Below are 12,385 nucleotides of genomic sequence, written 5' to 3'. Positions count from 1 at the left end.
TCTGTTTACAGTTTGTGAAATGAAAGGATTGGACTAGACTCCAAGATGTTCCCGCTCCAATGCTGACCATCACCATCACCACCACCATCACCACCATCACCACCATTATCACCACCATCACCACCACCATAACCACCACCACCACCACCATCACCACCATCACCACCACCATCACCACCATTATCAACACCATCACCACCACCACCATCCCCACCATCACCACCACCACCATCACCACCATCACCAACATCTCCATTACCACCCTCACCATCAACTCCATCACCACCATCATCATCACCACCACCACAAAGAAAGGGGTAGAATGCCGGCCAGCCTGGAGCCAGGAGGGCTGAAGGGGGCGCTTTAAATAGGAAAGTCTGTGTTCTGTGGAGCTGATCTCAGTAACATCGCTGGGGAGGGGTGAGTACACCGTGAGAGCACAGTCTCTTCCCCAACCAGAACCTGTCCCTCTTCCAGAGGCAGCTCTGCTTCTTGCCTCCGCTTCTAGAACAGCCCAGGCCTAACCCAGTACATTTTTAATCTATTAGATACTTTTCTTTGCGAACGGAGGAAAAGATATGCTGTTTGGGGTGGCTTCTTTCACTGCACATCAGCACGTGCAGATCCGCCTCCTGTTTTCGGCTCCTGTGCAGAGGGCCCCCGTGGGGACTATCGCGATGCATTTAAGGGGTTCCCCAACTGCGGAACCTTCGATCGTTCCAGGCTGTGTAGCAAACAGCGCTGCAGCAAACACCTGTGCGTGGGCCTCAGGTGTATGCACAGAGATAGCAGAGACTCCGAGTTTGGGATGGCAGACCAAAAGGTTAATGCATATCAAATATTGACATTGCTAAACTGACTTCCCCAGAACTTACGCCAATTGACACTCCTGCCAAGAATTCATTCATTCGTTTTTTAAAATATATTTTATTGATTTCAGAGAGGAGGGCAGAGGGAGAGAAGGAGAGAGAAACATCAGTGATGAGAAAGATTAATTGATCAGCTGCCTCCTGCACACCCTCCACTGGGGATTAAGCTGGCAACCTGCGCATGTGCCCTTGACTGGAATTGAATCCATGACCCTTCAGTCCACAGGTCGATGCTCTATCCACTGAGCCAAACAGGCTAGGGCCATTTTTTAGAAATATATATATATATATTTTTATTGATTTTAGAGAAAGAGAAAGGGAGAGAGAGAGAGAAACAATGATTAGTTGCCTCCTCCTACTGGGGATCAAACTCCCAACCTGCGTATGTGCTCTGACCCGGAATCAAACCAGTGACCTTCCGGGGCACGGCCAGCTGAGCCACACAGGCCAGAGCCACTCACTCTTTTTTTCTTTTTCTTTTTTTAACTCACCCACTATTTGAGTGCCTACCCTGTGCCATCCCTGAGAACTCAGCTGGTGAACAACAACCAATAACGCACGCCAAAGGGACAGAACCCATGCCCTGGCGGAGCTCGGGGGCAGAGAAAGCCAGCTGTGTGGCGTTTCTTCAGGGGCGGCTCAGGGGGAGCAGAGGGTGCAGGGCAGGCCGGCGCTGGGGCTTACACAGGGCGGGGCGGGTATGAGAATCCTAGGCTCCCGTGTCCTTCTCTGTAAAACAGGATCACAGCCCCACCACAGGCCTCCCGAAGGGCTCGGTGAGATGACGGCTGGTGCGTAACAGTGAGCACTTCCTTAATGACAGCTGTTGTTGCTCTAAACAGCCTCACAGCTGAGAAAACTGGGCCGAGGGCGGGACCCACTGCCGAAGGTCCCAGGGACCGTCCGCGGCCTCCGGGGCCTCCATGCCTAGAACGGCCAAGTACACCAAGCAGCCCCCTCCCGGGCTGCTCCCGGGCAGCCGGGCTTTGGGTTGAAGAGCTCCCCGAGAATGGGGTTTTCAGTCCCAGCCAGCGGGGGGGGGGAGGGGGGGACGGGGGGGATGGGGGGCACAGGGGTTCTTTGGGGAGAAGCGGGCGGCTGGGGCGCACTCACAAGATGTCCAGGCCCAGGACTGCTCTCGGCCAAGGGCAACAAGCTCCGGTGGCTGCTGGCCCATCTGCTCTGATGAGACTCTCTCAGCCCTCGGTCTCCCATTGGTTTCATTCCAAGGAATCTCCTGGAGAAGAGATAAGCAGCATTAAGGCACAGCTGTGGAAATAATCAGATGGGGGGGGGAGGGGGGAGGGGAGGCACGCTCAGATCTGTTTGGCCTGGTGAGATTGTCAAAGAAGCCAAGTTTGTGGCGTGCTCTCTCCGCTCTGCCCGCGTCTTTTCCTCACCTGTGGCCCCTTCTCTCTGCCCACAGCCAGGTGCCCCCGATCCCTGCGCCTCCACCTGGGAGTGAACCTTCCTTCAGCCCTCCCTTCTTCATTGAGTCTCATCCCCTCCTCCTCCTAACCTTTCCTTTATCGTTATTATTACTATTATCTTTAATCCTCACCCAAAGACTTTTTCACTGATCTTTTAGAGAGAGGAAGGGAGAGGGGGCGAGAGAGGAAAAAGAATCAATGTAAGAGAAACATCGATCAGTTGCCTCCTGTTTGCAATTTAAAAAAAAAATTTTTTTATTATTTTACAGAGAGGAAGGGAGAGAGATAGAGAGCCAGAAACGTCGATGAGAGAGAAACATCGACCAGCCGCCTCCTGTACATCCCCTACCGGGGATGTGCCTGCAGCCAACATACATGCCCTTGACCGAAATCGAACCCGGGACCTTTCAGTCCGCAGACCGACTCTCTACCACTGAGCCAAAACCGGTTTCAGCCTGTTTGCAATTTTGACCCAACCGGGAGTCAAACGCGCAAGTGCCCTGATCTGGAATCAAACCTGCAACCTTTTGGTGTACAAGATGATGCTCCCACCAACTGAGCCATCGGCCAGTGCTTTCCGGCTGGGGATGGAACCCACACCTGTGGCATATTGGGATAATGCTCTAACCACTTGAGCTACCGGACGGGGCCCTAACCTTTCCTTTAAAGAAGATGCTTACTAGGTTGACAGGGAGAGTATGGCACAGGATTCAGAGAAGTCAGCATTCTGGGTTTGACCTCTGCTGGTGAGTTCTTTATGAACTTGGGCAAGTCAGCTACGGTTCCTGGGCCTCAGGCTCTTTATCTACAAAAACGCTGGACAGCATCTCGCATTTCAAGTTACCACGGAGCAGATGCAGCTGCCAAGGGCAGGGACCCCATTGATCTGCCTGAAGGCAGGGAAGTGCACGGAGGAGGAGAGAGGCCAAGGGCAGACACTATCAGCGTGCAGGGGCCAGAACCACTGAGCTGCTGGTCGGGCGTGCCGTTGGACGGGTGGCACCGGCGCCCAGTGCTGGGTCAGCGGGAAGGGGTTTGCCCCTGGACCAGAGGCCTAGATTTTGAAGTCTATTCTCGTACGAGGCTCGCTCTGCATTAGACTTGGTGCGGGGGGACATCCAGACCAGCTCTGGACCACACCAGTCTCTCCTGAAAGGAAGCAGACAGACGGAACTGTGGCCCAGATCTCCAGCAGCGAGTGTAGCTCCTGCCCGGGGCGACTTTCTCAGCGAGGCTAAGGAGGGAGGACGGGAGACCCATGAAAGGGATCTTGCACGCAAACTTGGGGAAGTGACGCTAGAAGATTTGAAAATATGTGACAACAGCACCTGTGTGGATGGTTCCACTTTCGTTGCAGCTGCGACCAGTTTCGTTACCGGATGAGATTTCCACTGAAGTCATCTGAGAAAACTTAGAAACCTTAGTGACTGTCACCGACGTGTGCTATCAGGGCGGCGTGCGTAATCTTTTTTTTTTTTTTAATATATATTTTTATTGATTTCCGAGAGAGAGAGGGAGTTAGGAAACATCAAGGATGAGAGAGAATCATTGATTGGCTGCCTCCTGCACGCACCCTTCTGGGGATGGAGTCCACAACCTGGGCATGTGCCCTTGACTGGAATCGTACCCAGGACCCCCCCCAGTCCACAGGCCGACGTCCTATCCACTGAGCCAAACCAGCTAAGGGGGGTGTCCGTAATCTTAGCACATTGCGGGCAGATCATGAGCATTCTCGTGTTTCCCTGTTACACAGTGTTTCACATAGATGTTAAAGGCACGCCTTAAAATTATCCATTGCATTTTGAAGTTATTTATGACATGTTCTTACAAGCCAATATCTTTTTAAAGCCTGAAACTTTGTAAAACGTTTTTTGTACTCCTTCAATAGGAACTTATCTGGCCACAGGGTAAAGCTAGCAATAAAACTACTGGCACACAATGGGTCAACCCCGTGGTCGGCAAACTGTGGCTCTCTGGCCCCTTGAGTGTGGCTCTTCCACAAAATACCACGGCCTGGGCGAGTCTATTTTGAAGAAGTGGCGTTAGAAGAAGTTTAAAAATGTGGCTCTCCAAAGAAATGTCAATCGTTGTGCTGTTGATCTTTAGCTCTGTTGACTGATGAGTTTGCCGACCACTGGGCTGACCTTCCCTGCAGAGGAAGGCATGGAGGAGGCAGACTTGAGATCTGGACTCTGAACTAGCCTGCGGCCGTCACTGCCTCAGGGTCCCTGCCTGGGAGAACAGAACCCCAACTTTTCTTTTCTGCCGTCCCGCTGTGGGTTGACGACGACTCTCGCAGGGTGAGACCTGGGCACAGTGGGTGCCGCGGAAGCACTGGCGGGCACTGGGCACTGGGCTGGCCCCTCTGCCAGGCCTGCTCAGGTCGGCGCCGGCGGCCAGCTCTCAGCCAGCCAGCGGGGCGTCCTCGCAGGGACACGCTGAGAGGGGGGGGGCTGTTTGTGGGGAGTCTTCAGTGACTTTCCACTGAGCTGTGGGAAAATTTGACAGTCCACTGTGGCTGAATCATAACCCAGAGGTCCTGACCACTCAGATGGTTGAAAATTCCTTCCATTCCTTTCCCAAAAGGGGAACCTGGCAAGCGCTAATTGTTTAATTCCATGTACCTCTGGGCGCTGCGATCGGGCGCAGGTGCAGGGCCGGGTGCTCTCAGCAGGGCAGAGGGCATCGGGATAGCCGTATCCGCAGCTGCTCGTCACCACAGCTCCGATTCTCCAGTGCTCACCGCCGCCAGCACTTTCACTGAGAAGGTCTGTGTTTTCACATTGAATCTTCATCACCACCCAGGGGAGTATTTACTGCGAGTATCCCCCGTTGACAGAGGAGGAGACTGAGGCCCAGAGAGGCTAACAACGTGGACGGGAGGGGGAGGCTGAACACGCATGCGGACCCCGGAGCCCGGGCCCTGACTCGGGCGGTCTGGGGGCCCGAACGCCGGGCCAGCAGGGCTGCTGAGCGCAGAGGCCTGCGGCCCCGGCGGACCAGCCCAGGCCGCAGCTGAGAAAACAGACGCAGCGCCGGTGGGAACGGCCTGGTGACGGAGCCGGAAGCGGAGGCTCTCTCTTAAGGAGCTGCGGTTCTCGGATTCCTCGTCCCTTGTTCTTTAGGAAATGGAACTTACATGGATAGAAACATAAAACTTTCATACAGTCCTTCTGCAATATACTGACTCTCCCATTCCTCCTTACCGGCTTTTTTTTTTTCTTTTCTTTTCTTTTCTTTTCTTTTCTTTTCTTTTCTTTTCTTTTCTTTTCTTTTCTTAAACTTGCCTCTTTTATGATGTCTCCTTTTCTTAAAAAAAAAAAAATCTTTATCGTTGAAAGTATTACGTATGTCCCCCTTTTTTCCCATTGGCCCCTTCTAGCCTGTACCCGGCCCCACCCTCAGGGACTTCTTTTTTTTAAAGCCCAAGAAAGTGAAAGCTGAAAAAGATATTGAAAACGCTTTTAACCATTTCCCCCGTTTTTTAGCAAACGCTGCTATTCAGCTGTGCTTCCTCTTGGTCAATCATCCAATCAGCGCTTTTAACCTCACACTACCTCCTTTGCCTCTGCCTCCTAGGAGATGACCGGCCGCGGCTCAGTGTGTCCCCTCAGCTCCCTGCATCCATCGGCAGGTCTTCCTCCGCACGGGCGGTCCTCACCCCCTGCCTCCGTCCTGGGGAGGGCGGGCGGGCATCCGTGTTTCCCCCAGGTGGTGTCTGCACAGGGACCTTGGCCCCGTCCTTCGAGCCTCCTCTATATCTGAGCCCATGGAACCGGTAACACGTGGCAGAAAGAACGGGGTCCGTGTAGGGAAACAAATCTTCCCCCTACAACATGGTAGTTAACCAGGCGAGTCCAGGGGATGCAAACCTCCTTCACGTCGGGGCGGAGAGTGGGAGAGACGCTGTGAAGCTCAGTGGGTCACCTGGCACACACAGACATGCCTGCTCTGCGGCTCCTCCCCCTTTCTCACAAATGTTCGAAGGAGCTTCATGGTGTGTTTTTTTAAGCCCAATCTTATGCCCTGGCTGCCGGGGCTCCGCTGGCTGGGCGTTGTCCCAGGCACCAAGAGGTTGCCATTGGGTTCGATGTTGCTGTCCCTCCCTCCCCCTTACTCTCTAAAAGTCAATAAAAAGAAAATACCTTTTAAAAAGCCCTCTCTTCTCCTCAAACAATGAACTATTCTTGCTCCTTCCTGTCATTCCAAGCTTATTCAAGCCACCCTCTCTGCTGGCCCTTCCTTCTCCCAATTCAATGAGCTCTGGCCTCGACATGCTGGTTCCCACGGGCGCCAGCTCAGCTCACTTCCGTCCTCCCGAGCTCTGACTGCGCTGCCCGCTGCCCGCTGAGCCCGATGCGCTGAGGTGGTTGCAGAGGTTGGGCCAGACTCTAAGCATCTGAGAGGCTTTCCAAAGCCTCTGAGTGGCAGCATCACTGGGGGAAAGGCGGGCCCCTGCCCGGAGTGTGCACTACACTGCCAATTATGCCACAGCCCTGCTTTTCTTTTCTTTAAATATTTTTATTGCTTTCAGAGAGGGAGGGAGAGGGGGAGGGCGATAGAAACATCAATGATGAGAGAGAATCATGGATCAGCTGCCTTCTGCACATCCCCCACTGGGGATGCAGCCCAAACCCAGGCCTGTGCCCTTGACTGGAATCAAACCCGGGACCCTTCAGTCTGCAGGTGGCCGCTCTGTCCAATGACCAAACCGGCCAGGGCTCACACACCTGCTTTTCACTTCATCCCTGAAGCAGCCATCCCAGCAGCACTGCACCAGCATCTTACGCCAGAGGAGGCCCAGGAGAGCCAGGCCACTCGCTCAGGGTCATGTACTGACCCGCAGCCGCGGAGGCTTTACAAACCACTGGCCGTGCGGTGCCCGGGGCTCCCGAGGAAGCCAGCACGCCGCTTCCCCACGGGTGACAGGACCATCAAACGGTACGGGGGCGACCGGGTCCCATCACACATGGCCATAACCTTACTACCCTTTCCATGCAGGCGTCTCCCCCACCGCGCCCTGTACCGACCAGTCCAGGAGAACACGGAGGGGGCAAATAACCAACCAGCCATGGAAATGTGCCCCAGGTTTTGACAAGCATCGAACGTTCGAAGTAAACATGTCTTCAAATCACTAAGCCTGACTCCCTTGGTTTTAACATCACTAGGAGCCCAATGCTCGATTTGAAATCCAATGGTACCGCCCACCCTCGAGTCCCGCCCTGCCTCCCTCTCCGGCCCTTGAAGCAGCCTGGCCACTGCTGAGCAGGCCCTCCCCCTGCGCAGGCGCACGGAGGCCCCTGCCGCCCCGCCCCCAATGCTGCGCACACAACCTCCTCCTGTGCGGTAGGCCCATTCCAGCGTCCTGGTTGATTAGCATATGTCTCTATTATATAAAATCATCATCATTATGTGGTTAAAGTCTGCTCTGCTCCAGGTCAGCAGGCAAACGCTTTTCCTTCTCCTTCTGCCAGGGGGTTCAGCTGCAGGCTACCGACCGGGCCTTCACTCATGGCTCTCAGCTCAGACAGGCAGTGAGTCTTCCTTGTTCCTCCCCCAAACGCTCCTCCTTCGGCGCTGGGGCTCCATGCGTATGTCTGTCTCGAGCAGACCTTTCTATTACCTTCAGCCGGGTTGGAAGCCTGCAGGTCTGAATTATTTAAGGAACAAACATCTCCACTTGTCCTGCCAAACACGCTGATCAATGCCCACTTAAGCGATGCAATCATCGCCTTCCGGCCCCACAGGGCCCCTCGCGGCCTCCAGGTGACTAAGCGTGTCTGCAATCCTCCTTCCTTTAATTGGATCATTCCCAGGCCGGTCTCATCCTTCTGGTTCTCACAACTCCACACAATCCTTTTCCTCCCCTGCTTGCCGCAAAGGGTTTCGTGGCTGGCGTCGTTTCTCAGCACGCGTGTCTCTAGAACCTTCCACGTATCTGCACACGCTGGTGCGGGCAGCCCCTTATGGACGCAGCGTTCCAGACAGACTGGCACCTTTTCCTGCTGGCAGCCTTGCTTCTCCTTCTTCGTGGGGTGACCTGCCCGTGTCCTTCACACGTCATTTTGGCTCAGAAGTTTGTCCTGTGGCCTCCGGACCCGTGTGGCGCTTCTGGTGACGGGATCACCTAATATTGTCAACACAGTCACTGTTTATCCAGCACTGAGCATGGGCTGTGTCTGCAGCCTTAGGGCTGTAATCCAAACCACCAGCCTTCCCCCTCCCCCCCCCACCTCGCTGTGCCCTCCCACTCTGTCCCTTCAGGCCTAGCACAGTGCCTGGCCCGTAGCAGGTGCTCAGTACTAGGAGCCCTTATGATTCTGGTTCTGACCATGGAAACAAGCACGGGACTTGTTCATGTGTGACCCCTGCGCCTGGCACAGGGCCTGGCACTTCAGGGGCTGAGCACCAACCTATGACCCAGGAGGTCACATTCGATTTCCAGAGGGGGCACATGGCCAGGTGGCAGGTTTGTTCCCCGGTTGGGGTGTGTGTGATGTTTCTCTCTCAAGATCATTTTTTAAAACAAAAAAAAATTTATTTTAAACAAACCAAATGCACTATTAATATAATATTAACAACGATGAAGCCCTCCTATTACCTGGTTTTTCAGTAAGATCACATTTCTTGACTCTCGTTTATTTATATGCCAGACTGTCGTGAATTGTCCTGTGGTCTCTTTGGACGTCACATCCCTGTTTGGGGGTTCACAGGAAAGCCATTTACTGGCTCAGCCACCCGTTGAGGACTTCCTTCGACAACACTCCCACCAAGTGGCCACTCGTTCGGCACTCGGACGCCCGGACTGAGCTCTCCGCCTGCAGAGGCAGCGCGGCTCATCTTCCCACCGCTTGTTGGGAATCGCTGCTTTGGCCTGAAATATGCCTGACCTCCGTCCCCTGCCTCAGCTCCCCGCCTTGGGGCCCCGCGGAACTAACATAAACCCCTCATACACGGCCCCTTCCCATAGCTGCCTGCACAGCTGGCTGGAGCAGGCTCTGGGACCTTCAAAGGGATGACTCGGTGCAGGTAGCGGGCGGCGTATGGACAGGCAGGCAGCCCGGCACAGAGAGTCGCTCTGAGAAGAGCAGTCTGCTGAGAGGCCTGTGCAGGAATGCTGCTGGGCTCTGCTTTTAAAATCTTCCTAGATCTTTTTTTTTTTTTTTTTTATTAATAATAAAAGAACATTTATTTGGTAAACCACCTACAAGAAACGGGTTTAGGAAACAAGTTATAGAGACAGCACTCTCAGGGCTTGGGAAGGAGGAAGGCGATGGCAATGTGCCTGGGGGCAGGGGGCGGGGCCGGGGGGAGGGAAAGGTGTGGGCATGCTGCTGGGAGGGCGGCTCCTGGGAGGAGAGGGTCCTGGGAGGGCGGACGGGCTCCTGGGAGGGCAGACAGGCTCCTGGAGGGCGGGCAAACTTGGTCCTCGGTCCTAAGGGGTTTAAGGGTGGAGATTTCAGGGCAGGATCTCAATAGAAGACTCGGCAGTTTTCCAGGTGTGTCCTTTCAAGGTTGTGGTCTCCACTGATTGCCTGGCCGGCACCAGGCAGGGTCATTATTCCGTGCAGCTGTGTTGGTTTTGTTGTTTTTCTGGGCCTGGAGCTGAAATACAACTGAGGCCTTGGTGTTATCTCCATGGAGGAAAGGCCTGGGGCTCCAAGCCCCATGCCCAGCCATGTTCCTGGGGACAGAAGGTCACCTGGTGGTGAAGTCCCCCTCTGGGGCTTTCCGCCTTGGTGACCTTCTGAAGCTGGCCCATCGTCCGTACTGTGCTCGTGTCTAACTGCCCCCCTCATCCCCCCTCAAGATTTTTGGGACTTTTTTAAAACGCCGTGGGACACGGGACAAATTGTTAAAAATCGGGACTGTCCCGCCAAAAGCGGGACATCTGGTCACCTTAGTTAAAAGGAAATTAATTAGAAGGTGGCCAATGGGGCGGACTGGACGAGACAGGCTGGACACACCCTGGAGCCAACCTCCTGTGTTGAGCATCTGCCCCCTGGTGGTGGTCATTGCGCATCATAGCTACCGGTAGGACGGTCAAACAGTCAGATGCTCACCTAGGCTTTTATATGTATAGGTTGAAACACAATGTCTCCCCCTAAATGACATGCCAGGCAAAGTCTTGGTTAATAAAAGCACACTTGGAGAGTGCTCTTATTGAATCTGGGCAAAGAAATATATTGCCACGACTCAGTCATCAAGAATTGTAGATTTTCTTTTTAAATTTTTTTCCCTTCTTCTTCTCAGGGTTCGCACTAGTAATAAGGCCATTGAGTGATGTTACCTACAGGGTGAGGTCTTCTCATCTAAATGTTTCTGTCCTCATGCCTGGCACTTTCACCATCAGAAGTTCCTTCCGTAGGATCTTGAATGGTTCCTTATGAAAATGGAGTTGATCAGTGCATTTTCCCGCAGGTCAGCTAACATTAAGATGGATTCTTTTTTAAAAGGTGGATTATTAAATTTTATCCGGAGCAGAGACCTTGCAGGGATGAGCAGGGCAAAACCAAGGGACCAAAAGGTGCAGCTGCTCAAAGGGAGACAAAGACACCTCAGGTGCCACCACTTCAAAGAAAGATGGATGGAGCCGCACTCTGCTCCAGCATCCATGCGCCGTCCGATTGCCTACATTAGTCCCAAGCTCTCCCGGGCGCGGTGTTTACGTTTACATCAGGATGATCACAAAACAGCGACAATGAAATCGACCCTGGCAAAGCAAGAGGAGCTGCACCCTCCGAGCTAAGAAACATCCGGGAGCTAGAGAAACAAGTTAACCCAGAAACGGGGCCGTTAGAAAGCTGACTGGGAAATTGGGTCACCTCGGATCTTTTCTCCCTCGACCGTACTGGCTCCCGCGGTCTCCTTTCCAGCAAGTGTCGTGTTTAATTTGGAAATTCGACCGCGTCTGAGAGCCTTTACCCCGGAGTTCACAGGATTCCCGGGAGGATTAAACGGGACCGCAGAGAGGCAAAGGCTTTGGTGCCGTGCTGGCCGAGGGCACCGCAGCCCCTCGGGCTCATCAGAGAAACGAGGACAGGGGGCACCTCCGGGCGGCGGCCACCGCGAGCATCGCTCACCCAGCAAAGAGCACACAGTCTCAGACCTTCCCGTGCCCATGGGCAGAGCCCACCGCACCCTACCCCCGTCCCCGGAGGATGGGAATGGACACCCAACGTAAACACAGACACTAGAGAGCTCTTTCCGGGAAACCGGCCTCCATCACGGAACTCTTCGGTGAAGAGGAGCGCGTAGAGGAATTTTTATGTGAATAGTCCCGTGGTCGGCAAACTCATCAGTCCACAGAGCCAAGTATCAACAGCACAACGATGGACATTTCTTTGGAGAGCCACGTTTTTAAAAAATATATTTTATTGATTTTGTACAGAGAGGAAGAGAGAGGGATAGAGAGTTAGAAACGTCGATGAGAGAGAGTCATCGATCAGCCGCCTCCTGCACACCCCATACTGGGGATGTAGCCCACAACCAAGGCACATGCCCTTGACCGGAATCGAACCCGGGACCTTTCAGTCCGCAGGCCGACGCTCTATCCACTGAGCCAAACCGGTTTCAGCCATTTTTTTTAAATTAAACTTCTTCTAACGCCACTTCAACATAGACTCGGCCAGGCCATGGTATTTTGTGAAAGAGCCACACTCAAGGGGCCAAAGAGCCGCATGTGGCTCGAGAGCCGCAGTTTGCCAACCACGGGGCTAGATGATCAGAACCGTGTTACAGCTAAATCACCCCCAAGCACTGACTGTCTTCCCACTTCCTCTCTTCCCCTCCCCAGCCCTCTCCTCCTTTCCTGCGAGGACAACAGATCATGCAGATTCCTGGCTCCTGGCTTCGAAGGCTTTTTTTTTTTTTTTAATAAAATGATTTTTAATAAGCTATTGCAAACATAAAGGAAAGCCAAAGAACAGAGACCTGGCTGTGTTAAGTTTCAGATCCTCCGCTTGGGATCTATTTTAAAACGCTATGTGTCGGCACAGGGTGCCCACCCTCCGTGCTCCCGCCTCTCCCGGGGGGCGCCGCGGGCCCGGGGCTGTGCGGACCCCCTGCTTCCTGCTCCCGTTTGGA

The sequence above is a fragment of the Pipistrellus hanaki genome, assembly GCF_964339955.1.
Source record: "Pipistrellus hanaki genome assembly, chromosome: 19".
Taxonomy (NCBI): Eukaryota; Metazoa; Chordata; class Mammalia; order Chiroptera; family Vespertilionidae; genus Pipistrellus; species Pipistrellus hanaki.
The sequence above is the reverse complement of the archived record's forward strand: the minus strand, read 5'-3'. Positions refer to the sequence as shown.